We start from the raw sequence: 14085 nt of genomic DNA, 5'->3' as shown, positions 1-14085 counted from the left end.
ACCCAGATATTTAAGTTCGGATTTTAAACCATCATTATAACTATGCTCTAAGAAAGACGTGAAAATATACTCACAATGAATGAAGACGGTAATTTTCAGTAGAAGTATATCAACAATAATAAAAGCCAATGGAAGTTCTACAACTAAAAATATATATTTGAAATAATTATGTAAATACATGTATAAAAATATAGACATGTATGGGTATCTAAAATAAGAAAAGAAAGTGAGCAATAACTTCCACAAGGAAAACGTTTTCTTTCAGTCTAGATTGTTCGTTACATAGAACCTGGGAGAGAGCACCTTGGCACATAACCCTTCAAAGGCTGTCAGATACTACATGAGAGAGTAAAAAGAAGAGATGGAATATGTGGGGGCAGAGCCCCAGAAAGTAGTTTACAGGCTCTCGGCCTCACGTGGAGGAGTGCTGGCTCGGGTAGTAGATGGCCGTCAGCTGTGGCTGATTGGCCGTCAGCTGTAGCCAGTTAGCCAATTGGCCACTAATATAACTGCTGTGGCTACGGAGGAGAGCCTAGGAGAGTGGAGGAGAGTGAAAGAGTCGTCGGTGGGTTGCAGACAAAACGGACAGCAGGTCGCACGTCCAGTGAACCCAGCCTCCAGTGAGACCGTAGTGGTATGACTCCCCTACCTATGGCTCCGTGGGTGTTCCTTTTTGGCCTCACCATATCCTGCGTTATGTGGGGAGCGGGAGCAGAGACCCCGCCGGACGCCCTGCACGACAGAATAGGTCTACTGAATCCATTGGCAGTAATTGTCCCTAAAGTTGCCTTATTTTGCCAAGTAGAACTTTATTTTTAAGTTGACCTTCTACCATCACTATAATTTCATTTAAAAAGAGAAATTTACAAGTAAAAAGCATATAATTTCAGAATATATGACAATCCTTCCCCAAAAAAGATATAGTTTGCAATCTTACATTGATGTATCAAAAGGGGGGAGGAGTAGAGAGGAGGATATGTTTGAAAAATACCGCAATAGAACCACAACTCAAAATATTATTTGATGGTATTGCATCATATGTAATTGTTCCCTTGACAAAAATCTTTCTGTTTCCAATCTATATTTTACATTATGATGTGTTTTGATAGTGTATATTTTTATTATATTTTAAGCCAGTTAAAATATGAAAATCCAGTTTCATGTAGATTTTTTTTTTAATGAAACAAAACCCCTAATGTTATTTCACTTAATTTAGAATATCCTGAGTTAACAGAATTCTCAGGAAGAAAAACTCAACCTCTTCTTGGACCTTTTTACCTACAGGCTGGAAAGAAAGCAGGTGACAGCAGGAAAGATTCAGATGGAAAGGGGTGTGGGAATAGGGCTAAAGATGCTCCCTGATGAGTGGCTTCACACCTATGGTGCGATGTGGCCCAGAGCCACAGGAGTTTACTGCATGGTGACACTTTTGATATGGGTCAGCCATGGGAAAATATTTAGTACCTACTGATCTAGTGTCCTAAGGAAATATAGCATACAGGTTCTGGCTTGGTCAGTTAAGATATTTGAAACCAAAGGTTGCATCCTGGAATTGCAGTTGGGCCATCAGGGATAGTTAATACTTATGAATTAGAGTCCAAGGACTTCAGGCTCTAGAGTGCTTCGAAGTTTCCTCAGGCTTATCCATGGTCTCCTTCAATCTTCCCTGCCTCCAAGGCCAGAAACTGACATCCCAACCTTTCAGCATCTGCCAGGCCCACTTGTCCTCTCATCAAGCCTACATGTAAAATTTGTATTGCACTAAACCTTCTGAAATGGATGATTGCTTAATTTGGGAAAAATATATGTAAACTCTCCTAGACCAGAACCCTGTAGCATGAATCTATTTCCTCAACATTTTCGTATCTTTGAATTCATGTCTTCTAATTCTGATGATTTTCAACACAGATCAATGTGTTTACTGTCTTCATTTTTTAAAATTTGACAATGGTTTCGCCCTCATGCACTCTCACATTGTTTTCATAACTCACATTTTACAGATGCAATGTCATCATAAATCTCATTAAAATACCTATTGGAAGAAGTTTTTTCCTGAAGTTCTTTTCATTTCATAGAGTAATTTTGCTTCAAAAGAGCATTTTGCTTTATACGATATTGTTTCTTTCCTTGAACAGCTATATTTCTCCAATTGATTCTGACTTATGTGTTTTTCCTCCCAGTCTTTCAAAGGGTATTGATCTAGTATTTAGAATGGAGATGGATTTTTCCAGGAATTTCCACTTTACTATTTAACCCTTCTGGGAAAAAGCAACTGTTTAAATTTACGGTCACTTTGTCACATAAAAGATCCAGCAGCTTGAAGAAATAAGGGCATTTTATCCCTTAGTCATAGAAGCCCTTTTTCAATTTGTTGTAGGTAGTTAGAAGCTATCTGGCCACCAATCCCAAACCTTCAGTAACACATCTATTTTTGTTAGGACCCATGTGTGGTAGCACCCCTGCTTTATGCCAGCCAGCGCCATCTGCACCACGTACATGCCAGGAGTGAGCAGCACAGAGCATCTCCCGCTGCGTGATCTTCAACACCAGATGCTTTCCCTGGAGGTGCAGGTAATATTTGCATTCCAACCCATCTGCTATGACTACAGGACCCAATGTTCATCCTCTTCACCAGCCCTCTTTGATCTAAATTAGAAGATATCAAAGAATGTTTCCACTTATTTCTTAAATGAGCTGTTCTTTTTCACATGTAAAACATATTGATGGAACATTCTCTTCGAACAATGGGGTAGTGAGCAAATATACTATGAGATTTCTAGTATGTAGTTTCATGCTATGTGGATACAAATTTTTTCTTATTTTTAAGTTAATTTGATAATCCCAAAATTTTTAGACTTAACGATGCATATAAAGAACTAAATATGTGTGATAATTACCCCGTGATCATGTATAGTGCACCTTTACTCAGTGATACTCTATAGTGCACATGTGATTTTGTCTAACCCTTTCCTCAGGAAGCCACTCTGTCATTTTTCTTTTTGTTTTTAATTTTTTTATTAGCTTCAGGTGTACAAACCAACATAATAATTAGACTTACATACCTCACAAAATAATAACTCTAAGAAGTCTAGTACCCATCTGACACTACATATAGCTATTACAATATTATTGGCTATATTCCCTATGCTATACTATATATCCCTGTGACTGTTTTTTAAATTATAGTTGACATTCAATAGTATTTTATATTAGTCTCAGGTGTACAATGTAGTAGTTAGACATATATATAATTTATGAAGTGATTCCCCCCAATAAGTCTAGTACCCATCTGACACCATACATAGTTATTACAATATTATTGACTACATTTCCCATACTGTATTTTACATCCCCGTGAATACTTTGTAATTACCAATTTGAACTTTTTAATCCCTTCACCTTTGTCGCCCAGCCCCCAACCCCCCTCCCATCTAGTAATCATCAGTTTGTTCTCTGTATCTATGGTTCTGTTTCTGTTGTGTTTGTTCATTTTTCTGTTCTTTAGATTCCACATATAAGTGAAATCATATGGTATTTGTCTTTCTCTGTCTGACTTATTTCACTTAGCATAACACCCTCTAGGGCTACCCATGTCACAAATGGTAAGATTTCTTTTTTTTTTTTTTTTTTTTTTTATGGCTGAGTAATATTTTATTGTACCATTTCTTCTTTATCCAATCATCTATTGATGGGCACTTCGTTTGATTCCATATCTTGGCTATTGTAAATAATGTTTCAGTGAACACAGGGGTGCATATATCTTTTCGAATTAGTAATTTGGATTTCTTTGGATAAATACCCAGGAGTGAAATTGCTGAGTCATAATGTAATTTTATTTTTAATTTTTTGAGGAATCTCCATACTGTTCTCCATAGTGGCTGCACTAATTTGCAATCCCACCAATAGTGCACAAGGGTTCCCTTTTCTCTACATCCTCGCCAGCACTTGTATGTTGATTTATTGATGATGACTATTTGACAGGTGTGAGGTGATATCTCCCTATGGTTTTTATTTGCATTTCTCTGATGATTAGTGACGTTGAGCATCTTTTCATATGTCTATTGGCCATCTGCATGTCCTTTTTAGAGAAATGTCTATTCAGGTCCTCTGCTCATTTGTTAATTGGATTGTTTGTTTTCCTGGTGTTGAGTTGTATGAGTTTTTTTTGTTTTGTTTTGTTTTGTTTTTAATAGATTTTGGATGTTAACCCCTTATCAGATGTATCATTAGCAAACATCTTTTCCCATTCAGTAGTATGTCTTTTTGTTCTGTTGATGGTTTCCTTTGCTGTGCAAAAGCTTTTTAGTTTGATGTAGTCCCATTTGTTTATTTTTCCTTTTGCTTCCCTTGCCCAAGGAGATATATCAGTAAAATATTACTAAGGGTAATATCTGAGAGCTTACTGTCTATGTTTTCTTCTAGGAGTTTTATGGTTTTGGGTCTTACATTTAAGTTTTTTGTGTTTTTTTTTAAATGAATTTTAATTGGGGAATTTTGGGGAACAGTGTGTTTTTCCAGGGCCCATCAGCTCCAATTCGTTGTCCTTCAATCTAATTGTGGAGGGCGCAGCTCAGCTCCAAGTCTAGTAGCTGTTTTCAATCTTTAGTTGCAGGGGACGCAGCCCACCATTCCTTGCGGGAGTTGAACCGGCTACCTTGTTGTTGAGAGCTAGCGCTCTAACCAACTGAGTCATCTGGCCACCCTTCCGGAAGCTCAGTGGTAGCTCATTGTCTTTAATCTAGTTGTGGAGGGCACAGCTCACTGGCTCATGTGGGAATCAAACCAGCAACCCTGTTGTTCAGAGCTTGCACTCTAACCAGCTGAGCTATCTGGCCACCCCACATTTAAGTCTTTAATCCATTTTGAGTTTATTCTTGTCTATGAAGTAAGAAGGTGGTCCAGTTGAGTTATTCTTGTCTGTGAAGTAAGAAGGTGGTCTTTCTCTCTCTCTCTCTCTCTCTCTCTCTCTCTCTCTCTCTCTCTCTCTCTGCATGTATCTGTCCAGTTTTCACAGCACCTTTTGTTAAATAGACTGTCATTACCCAGTGTATATTCTTGTTTCCTTTGTCATAGATTAAATGACCATATAGGCATGGATATATTTCTGGGCTCTCTATTCTTCATCTATGTGTCTTTTTTTTTTTTTTTTTTTTTTTTATGTGAATACCATGCTGTTTTGATTACTGGTAGTATAGTTTATTATCAAGTAGCATACCTCCAGCTTTGTTCTTCTTTCCCAAGATTGCCATGGCTATTGCCATGGGGTCTTTTATGGTTCCATATAAATTCTAGGATTATTTATTCTAGTTTTGTGAAAAATGCCATTGGTATTTTGAGAGGGATTGCATTGAATTCATCAATTTTTGGTGTACTATGCATGTTTTAACTATATTAATTCTTCCTATCCATGAGCATGGTATATGCTTCCATTTATTTGTATCTTCTTTAATTTCTCTCTTCAATGTCTTATAATTTTCTGAGTACAGGTCTTTTACTTCGTTGGTTAAATTTATTTCTAGGTATTTTTTTGATGTAATTGTAAATGGGATTGTTTTCTTAATTTCTCTTTCTGGTGTTTGTTATTGGTGTAAAAAATGCAACCACTTTCTGAATATTAATTTTGTATCCTGCTACTTTACTAAATTCATTTATCAGCTCTAACAGTGTTTTGGTGGAATCTTTAGGGTTCTCTCTATATAGTATCATGTCATCTGCAAATAATGACAGTTATATTTCTTCCTTTCCCATTTGGATGACTTTTTTTTCCCTTGTCTGATAGCTGTGGCTAGGACTTCCAATTCTGTGTTGAAATAAAAGTGGTGAAAGTGGACATCCTTGTCTTGTTCCTGATTTTAAGGAGAATGCTTTCAGCATTTCCCTGTTGACTATGATGTTAGCTGTGGGTTTGTCATATATTGACTTTATGATGTTCAATATATTCTCTCTAGTCCCACTTTGCTGAGAGTTTTTATCATAAATGGATGCTGGATTTTGTCAAACGTTTTTTCTGCATCTATTGATATTATCATGTAATTTTTATTTTTCATTTTGTTTATGTGGTGTATCACATTGATTGATTTGTGGGTATTAAATCAGCCTTGCACACCAGGAATAAATCCCACTTGATCATGATGTATGATTTTTTAAAATTGTTGCTGAATTCAGTTTGCTAATATTTTGTTGAGGATTTTTGCATCTATATTCATCTGGTATATCAGCCTATAATTTTCTTTTTCTGTAATGTCTTTGTCTGGTTTTGGAATCAGGGTAATCATGGCCTCATAGGATGAACATGGAAGCCTCCCCTCTTCTTAAATATTTTTGAATAGTTTGCAAAGAATAGGTGTTAATTTTTCTTTGAATGTGTGGTAAAATTCACCTGTGAAGCCATGTGGCCCAGGACTTTTGTTTTTTGGGCATTTCTTGATTACTGAATCAATTCCATTACTAGTAATCAGTCAGTTCAGATTTTCTGGGGTTTTTTGATTCAGCTTTGGAAGATTGTATGCTTCTAAGAATCTTTGCATTTCTTCCATATTGTCCAATTAGTTGGCATGTAATTTTTCATAGTACATTCTTAAAATTTTTTCAGTTCTGTGATATCCATTGTCACTTCTCTTTCATTTCTAATTTTATTTATTTGGGTCCTCACTTTTTTTTCCTTAATTATTCTGGTTATCAATTTTGTTTATATTTTCAAAGAACCAGCTCTTGGTTTTATCAATCTTTTTTATTATTTTTTAAGATTCTATTTCATTTGTTTCTGATCTGATCTTTATTATTTCCTTCCTTCTACTCACTTTGGGCTTTATTTCCTGTTCTTTTTCCAGTTCTGTTAGATATAAAGTAAGGTTGTTTATTTGAGATTTTTCTTGTTTCTTGAGGTAGGCCTGCATTGCTATGAATTTCCCTCTGAGGACTATTTTCACTGTGTCCCATAGATTTTGGGTTGTTATGTTTTCATATTCATTTGACTCAAAATGTCTTTTGATTTCTTCCTTGACCTCATTGTTAACCCTTTTTTTGTTTAGTAGCATGTTACTTAGCCTCCATGTGTTTGTGCGTTTTTTCAGGATTCTCTCTTTGTCTCTAACCTTTGCCATTTTAATTATAATGCATCTTGGTGTGGGCGTGTTTGGGTTCATCTTCTTTGGGACTCTGCACTTCCTGGCCCTGTATGTCTATTTCCTTTACCAGGTTAAGGAAGTTTTCAGTCATTATCTCTTCAAATAAGTTCTTGATCCCTTGCTCCCTCTCTTCTCCTTCTGGTACTCTTGTGATGCAAATGTTGTTACCTTTGATATTATTCCAGAGTCCCTTAAACTATCTTTGTTTTTTCATATTTATATTATTTTTTTCATTTTGTTGTTCTGATTGGGTGCTTTCTGCTACCTTCTCTTCTAAATCGCTAATTTGATCCTCTGCTTCATCTAGTTTGCTGTTGATTCCTTCTAGTGTATTCTTCATTTTAGTTATTGTATTATTTATTTTTAACTGGTTCTTTTTTATGGTTTATATATCCTTCTTTAAGTTTACTGTCTTTGTTGAAGTTTTCACTAATTTCCTTAAGCATTCTTATGACCAGTGTTTTAAACTCTGTCTCTGGTAGATTGGTTGCCTCTGTTTCATTTAGTTCTTTCACTGGAGTTTTTCTCCTGTTCTTTCATTTGGGACGATTCTTTGTTTCCTCATTCTGGTTACCTCTCTGTGTTTGCTTCTATGTATTAGGTATATGGCTTATGTCTCTCAGTCTTTGCTGTGTGGCCTCATGTATTATGCGTCCTGTGTGGTCCGGTGACACAGTTTACCTGGTCAGCTGTGCATGTGTTCCAGGAGTGTCCCTTATGTGTGTTGTGTGTATTCTCTTATTGTAGTTGAGACTTAATTGCTTTTGGAGTATCAGTGGGGGGGAATTGACTCTCAGACTGATTGGCTATGAGGATTGGCTACACCCACAGGGTATGAGCTGCTGTGTGGGGACTGACTCTTCAGATGGGGATTTGCCCGAGCAGCCTCTTGTGCTTGTTGAGGCCACCGTTTGAGTGTGCTGCTTGCGGGGCTAATCAGGTTATGCTCTGGTGTGGTCTGATGCCACTCTGGGTGTGTTGTTTCTGGTGCCTCTTGGGAGGGTCTCCCTTGCAGGCCAATTTCAGCCTTGCCTGTGACCGGCCCAGGGCTACCTGGTAGGAGCTACAAAGCTATATGCAGTTGGTTGCTGCCTATATTGGACCTGAAGGTATGTGTGGGTGGCCTCACTATGAACTGAGGCCAGTTACCACCAGTATTGGGCCTGGGGCAGCTTTGCAAAAGGCCCAGAGCCTCCCTTGGCCTGTTGGTACTTGCCGGCTGCCCTTAAGGCTCAGCCACTCAAAGAGCCTCCTTAGGTGCATGGGCTGGCCTGGTTGACCTGGTGTTGATAGTGCCCCCAGCGATGCCGCCCGAGCACTATCAACACTGGATGGGGCAGTGTCCTGGGATTCATGGGGTATGGCTAGTGGTTTTCACAAAGTTAATGTAGATTCAGTCCTTGTGCCAGTGTTGAGCCTGTGGCCACTCCACAAAGCACCCCTAGAACACTATGGCCAGCCACCTATCTCCTCCAGCCTGCAGATTTCCAAGAATCACCTAAGAAATGCTGTAGTGCAAGCTAAAGCTAAGCACCTGCCACCAAAAGTTTCCCAGGCTGCCATGGGCTGTTCACTGCTGTAGGCGCCTCCCACAGCTTGTGGGGTGGGGCTGGCCACCCAGGAGCTAATACCCCAGTTGATGCCACACTAGCTGGGCAGGTCAGGGTCCAAGGAAGTTATCAAGGTGGCGTGTGCAGGCATGTATTTTACCAGACTAATGGGATCTCAGGTTTGACCCTTTGGGTGTGCATTCAACACAGAAAAGATGGCATCCTTCAGTAGGTTACATGTGACGTGGGCTCCACACAAGGATAGTAGTGGCTGTTCCTCTAACCACTGTCCTGAAGTCACATAACTCAGACTTCCCCTGTATGTCTCTGGTGTTCCTCGAGTTATCACCCCTCTGCCAGAGCCCAGGGTAAGTGCTTACAAGTGAGTGAATCTGTACACAGGCCCTTTAAGGTGACATCTGGGTTTCTAGCCACCTTTTGACTCACTGGGACAGAGAGATGGTCGGAATTCTCACTGATTTTTACTGCCAGATATTGTGGGGACTCCTCTTCCTAGCACAGAACCCCTGGGCTGGGGACCCCGTGTGGGGCTGGGACCCCTCACTCTACAGGGGAGACCTCTGCTGCCAAAGTGTCCCTCCTGGTACTTAACCACTACCGACGGGTTTGGGGTAAACCTGTTTCATGTCTCCACTCCTCCTGCCAATCTGGATGTGGCCTCTTCTTTATATCTTTAGTTACAGGGATTCTGTTTAGCTAGTCTTCAGGTGTTTCTTGAGGTTGATTACTCTGTAATTTAGTTGTAATTTTAACGTGATCATGGGAAGTAGTAGACATAGCATTTACCTATTCCACCGTCTTGGATCTTTTCTCCACTCCTTCATTTCTTATCCATGTGGTTTAGTGCAACTAAGCCCATTCCTAGTACTGCAGGAGTGAACACATGATGCAGGCCTGGCCAATTAGTTTTCCAGTCCCCACCACCCTGGTCCAGAGATGGACATATGGTCCAGACTAGGCCAATCAGAGTCCTCCCCAAGACTTGGCTTTGTAGGAGCTATCAAAAAAGATGTTCCTCTTTCTCTGGGTTCAGGAGTGCTAAGGACCATATGGGCTGGTAGCTGCTGGAGGCCATCTTGAAGCCATGTGGAACAAACCTATCTAAGAAAGTTTCCAATCAGAAGCAAGAATTTCCAGAAGATGAGGAAAGAGACAGAATCCTGATGATGTTGTTAAAGCTCTGTGACCATGTGTGCCTGTGTTGAAAAAACTTCAGCCTTTCCTCATGCATGTCTCTTTTACTTGCACACTACCACCACAATCACAACACAAAACCACATATGTGGGAGTTTGCCTTACCAAGAAATTCTCTGTGACACCAGCTGGGTGCCCTATAGTTTAACTCAATTCTGACACTATCTACCTGGAGATAGTGTCAGTTACCACAGGTTAAGGGCTCAGTCTCAACAGACTATCCTCCATTTTAGAATCCATTTGCAAGTAGTAGTTCCCCAGGTTACCCTCAACTTCAGTCTGACTTGGCTACAAATCAGAGGTTCTCATGACCGCCTTTTCAGAATCGATTAATTTGCTAGACCAGGTCACAGAACTCAGGGAAACACTTGCTTACATTTACCAGTTTACTAAAGGCTATGATAAAGGATACAGATGAACAGACAGATGAAGAGGTACAAAGGGGGAGTTCTAGGAGGGTCCCTAACATAGCAGCTTCTGTCCCCGTGAAGTGGGGGTATGTCAACTTCCTGGTTTGTGAATGTGTTCTACCACCTGGAAACTCTCCAAGCACTATATTCTTGGGATTATTATTGAGGCTTCCTTACAGGTATGATCAATCATTAACTCAATTTCCAGCCCCTCTCCCCTCTCTGGAGAATGGAGAGTAGGGCTGAAAATTCCAAGCTTCAAATCATGACTTGGTCTTTCTGGTGATCATCCCCCATTCAGAAGACATCCAGAAGCCCACCCATAGTTGTCTCATCAGAACAAAAGACCTTTCTATCACCCCGGAAATTACAAGACTTTTGGGAACTCTGTGCTAGGAACCAGAGGCAGAGAGCAATATATATTTTCCATTATCTCACCGTGCCTGCTGCCAGATCTGCTTTCTTCGGCTTTCCAGTTACAAATGCTAATATATTCCCTATCTTATTTCAGCTACCTTTCAATTAGAATTCTGACATTCACATCCAAAGTAGTCTGACCATTATGTAATCTGACTTACCTGCTACTGATTTCTCTTCTCATCAGTAAACATTTTAATAAAATAACTTTTTTATATTTCACCTAATATATGTAAATTATATGTCCTACTCCATATTTCATATTTTAGCTGTCAATCTCTCACTGTCAATAAATAACAAGATAATGAGAAGAGGAGGGCTGAATAAAATTAACATTCACTGAATACATGTTATGTGTCAGAACCCAGACTAAGCCCTTTATATCAGAGACCTTTTTAGTTTTTACAACCATCCTTTGTTGTTACATTTAATTCTCACACTGATTCATAAGGTTGATATTATTTTAACTGTAGATAAGACCCCCAGAGGTCCTAAACTGAATTTTAAGCTTTTTTTGCCACCATCACTTGCCCTCCCTCTTCTACCACTTAATTCACCTCATAAGAATGAGGGTATAGTGAAGTCAGAACACAACAGGGCGAGAAACACTACATTGCCACATTTAGATTTCATGAAAATCCCTGACTTTTATAGCATTGTCTCCTTAATTTTAATATACATTTTTTTGCATTGTAAAACTTTTTAAATTATGATATGTCTACAATTGATGTCATATTTAATGAACAGATTTGTTTTTCTTGAGAAGCTTTTATTAAAGCAATGGCATATCATACACTAGAGGCATGTGAAAATTAAGGGAACAAGGTAATAAATCTCCCTAGACCATACCATTTATTTCTTCCTTAGTTCATCTGATGGATTTCTCAGCTTGCAGTCAACTGAGGCTAGTCTGGAGCCTTTAGATAGAATTGACACTGAGAAAAGTAGACTTGCCACCACAAATTATGTCACTTTGGCATATTGACTATTTTTGAGCTAGAGACAATTGAAAAACAAAAAATGCAGGGAGAACCTTTCTCTGAACTTCCCTTATCTGCCTAAAGACAGATACTCCAAAAAGAACTCAGTTGTCATAAATTCCCTCCCTACTTTTCATCAGCCAAGGAAAATTGGCTCATCAGAAGAGAGAAAACTAGAAGTCGACCTCACACCAGGCACACTTCGTCACTAACTATCATACTTTCTATCTATTCTTCTAAGGGTCCATTCATGTTTTCTAAAAGTCATTTATTCTCCCTTAAGAGGCCTACATTCCTCTTCCCTTTCTCTATTAAGACGAAGTTTAAATCTAAATTGTAAGCAACCTCATAGAATTATTGATTTCTCCGTGGGTCTCCCCCATGTATACCTAAGGTATCCATGTTGATAAACTTCAGTTTGTTTTTCTCTTGTCTATTGTTGTGGGAGTCTCAGCTAAGAATTCAGAACAGAGGGGAAAAAAACAATTTTTCTCCTACAAGAGTGATGCATCCCCTAGCCAGGGCAATGCTAACAGAAGTCGTTAGTCACCATCATTACACAAAAAGTTCCCTTAAAGCATCAGGATACTGAGAACTCAGAAGAGGCAGGAGGTAGAGGAATCCAGGAGGTGGGCAAAAATGCTAGAAAGATAGAGAAAAACAGAAGACAATGCACCTCCTAGATCAGCATGACACGTGTAGCTATTGCATCCAATTTCTTCTTGTGCTCTCTACCTGATATTCTCATAGAAAAGTGGATAGGAACTTGGACTTGAGCACCTCAACCTTCTTTCATATAAGCATACAGTACTGGCTATCATTTACAGATTCAGGCTTTTAGAAAAGAATGAAACATTAAATCAAATAAATTAATGTAAAGCTCATCATTTCTTTAAGTTTTTTTTTTATTTTTTGATATGGTTGACATACAGTATTAGTTTCAGGTGTACAAAATAGTGATTAGACATTTATATAACTTACGAGGTGATGAGGTGATCACCTCAATACAGCTAATACCCATCTGACACCATACATAGTTATTATTATATTATTGACTATATTCCTTAAGCTGTAGCTTACATCCCCATGACTATTTTGTCACTGCCAATTTGTACTTCTTAATCCCTTCCACTTTTTCACCCATCCTCCCAATGTCCCTTCCATCTGGCAACCCTCAAAATGTTCTCTGTATCTATGAGTTTGTTGTTGTTTTATTTGTTCTTCTATTTTGTTCTTCAGATTCCATATATGTGAAATCATATGGTATTTGTCTTTCTCTGACTGACTTACTCCACTCAGCATAACACAATCTAGGCCCATCCATGTTGTTGCAGATGGCAAAATTTCATTCTTTTTTATGGCTGAGCAATATTCCATTGTATATATGTACCACCTCTTCTTTATCCATTTATTCATTCATGAACACCACGGTTGCCTCCATATCTTGACTATTGTAAGTAATGCTGCAATGAACATACATATACACACATCCCCTCAAAGTACTGTTTTGGGTATCTTCTGATAAATACCAGAAAGTGGGATTACTGGGTCTCTTGTTATAACCTTTGTTTTAAAGTCTATTTTGTCTGGTATAAGTATTACTACCCCAGCTTTTTTTTTTTTTTTTTCATTTCCATTTGCATGAAATATCTTTTCCCATCCCTTTGCTTTCAGTCTGCATGTATCTTTCGATGTAAAGTGAGTCTCTTGTTGGCAGTGTATTTAAGGGTCCTCCTTTCTTATCCACTCTATAGATAGAGTTCAGCCACTCTATCTTTTGATTGGAGCATTTAATACATTTGCATTTAAAGTAATTGTTGATAGATATGTAGTTATTGTCATTTTATTATTTATAGTTTTTATTTTTATTTTTTTCTTCCTCAAGAAGCCCCTTCAACATTTCTTATACTATTGATATGGTGGTGATGAACTCCTTTAGCTTTTTCTTATCTGGAAAGCTCTTTATCTGTCCTTTGATTCTAAATACTAGCCTTGCTGAGTACAGTAATGTTGGTTGTAGGTCCTTGCTTTTCATTACTTTGAACATTTCGTGTCAATCCCTTCTGGGCTTCAAAGTTTCTATTGAGAAATCTGCTGATAGTCTTATGGGAGCACACATGTAATTAACTAACTGTTTTTCTCTTGCTGCTTTTAGGATTTTCTCGTTGTCTTTAACCTTTGGCATTTTAATTATGACATGTCTTAGTGTGGGCTTCTTTGGGTTCGTCTTGTTTGAGACTCTCTGCACTTCCTGGTCTTATATGTCTATTTCCTTTGCCATGTTAGGAAAGTTTTGTGTCATCATTTCTTCAAATATATTTTTAATTCATTGTTCTCTCTCTTCTTCTTTTGGTACACCTATGATGCAAATATCGGTATGCTTGAT

Source organism: Rhinolophus sinicus, chromosome 12 (assembly GCF_057876585.1).
Source record: "Rhinolophus sinicus isolate RSI-liver-muscle chromosome 12, RSI-T2T, whole genome shotgun sequence".
NCBI classification, from domain to species: domain Eukaryota; kingdom Metazoa; phylum Chordata; class Mammalia; order Chiroptera; family Rhinolophidae; genus Rhinolophus; species Rhinolophus sinicus.
This window is presented reverse-complemented; position numbering follows the sequence as displayed.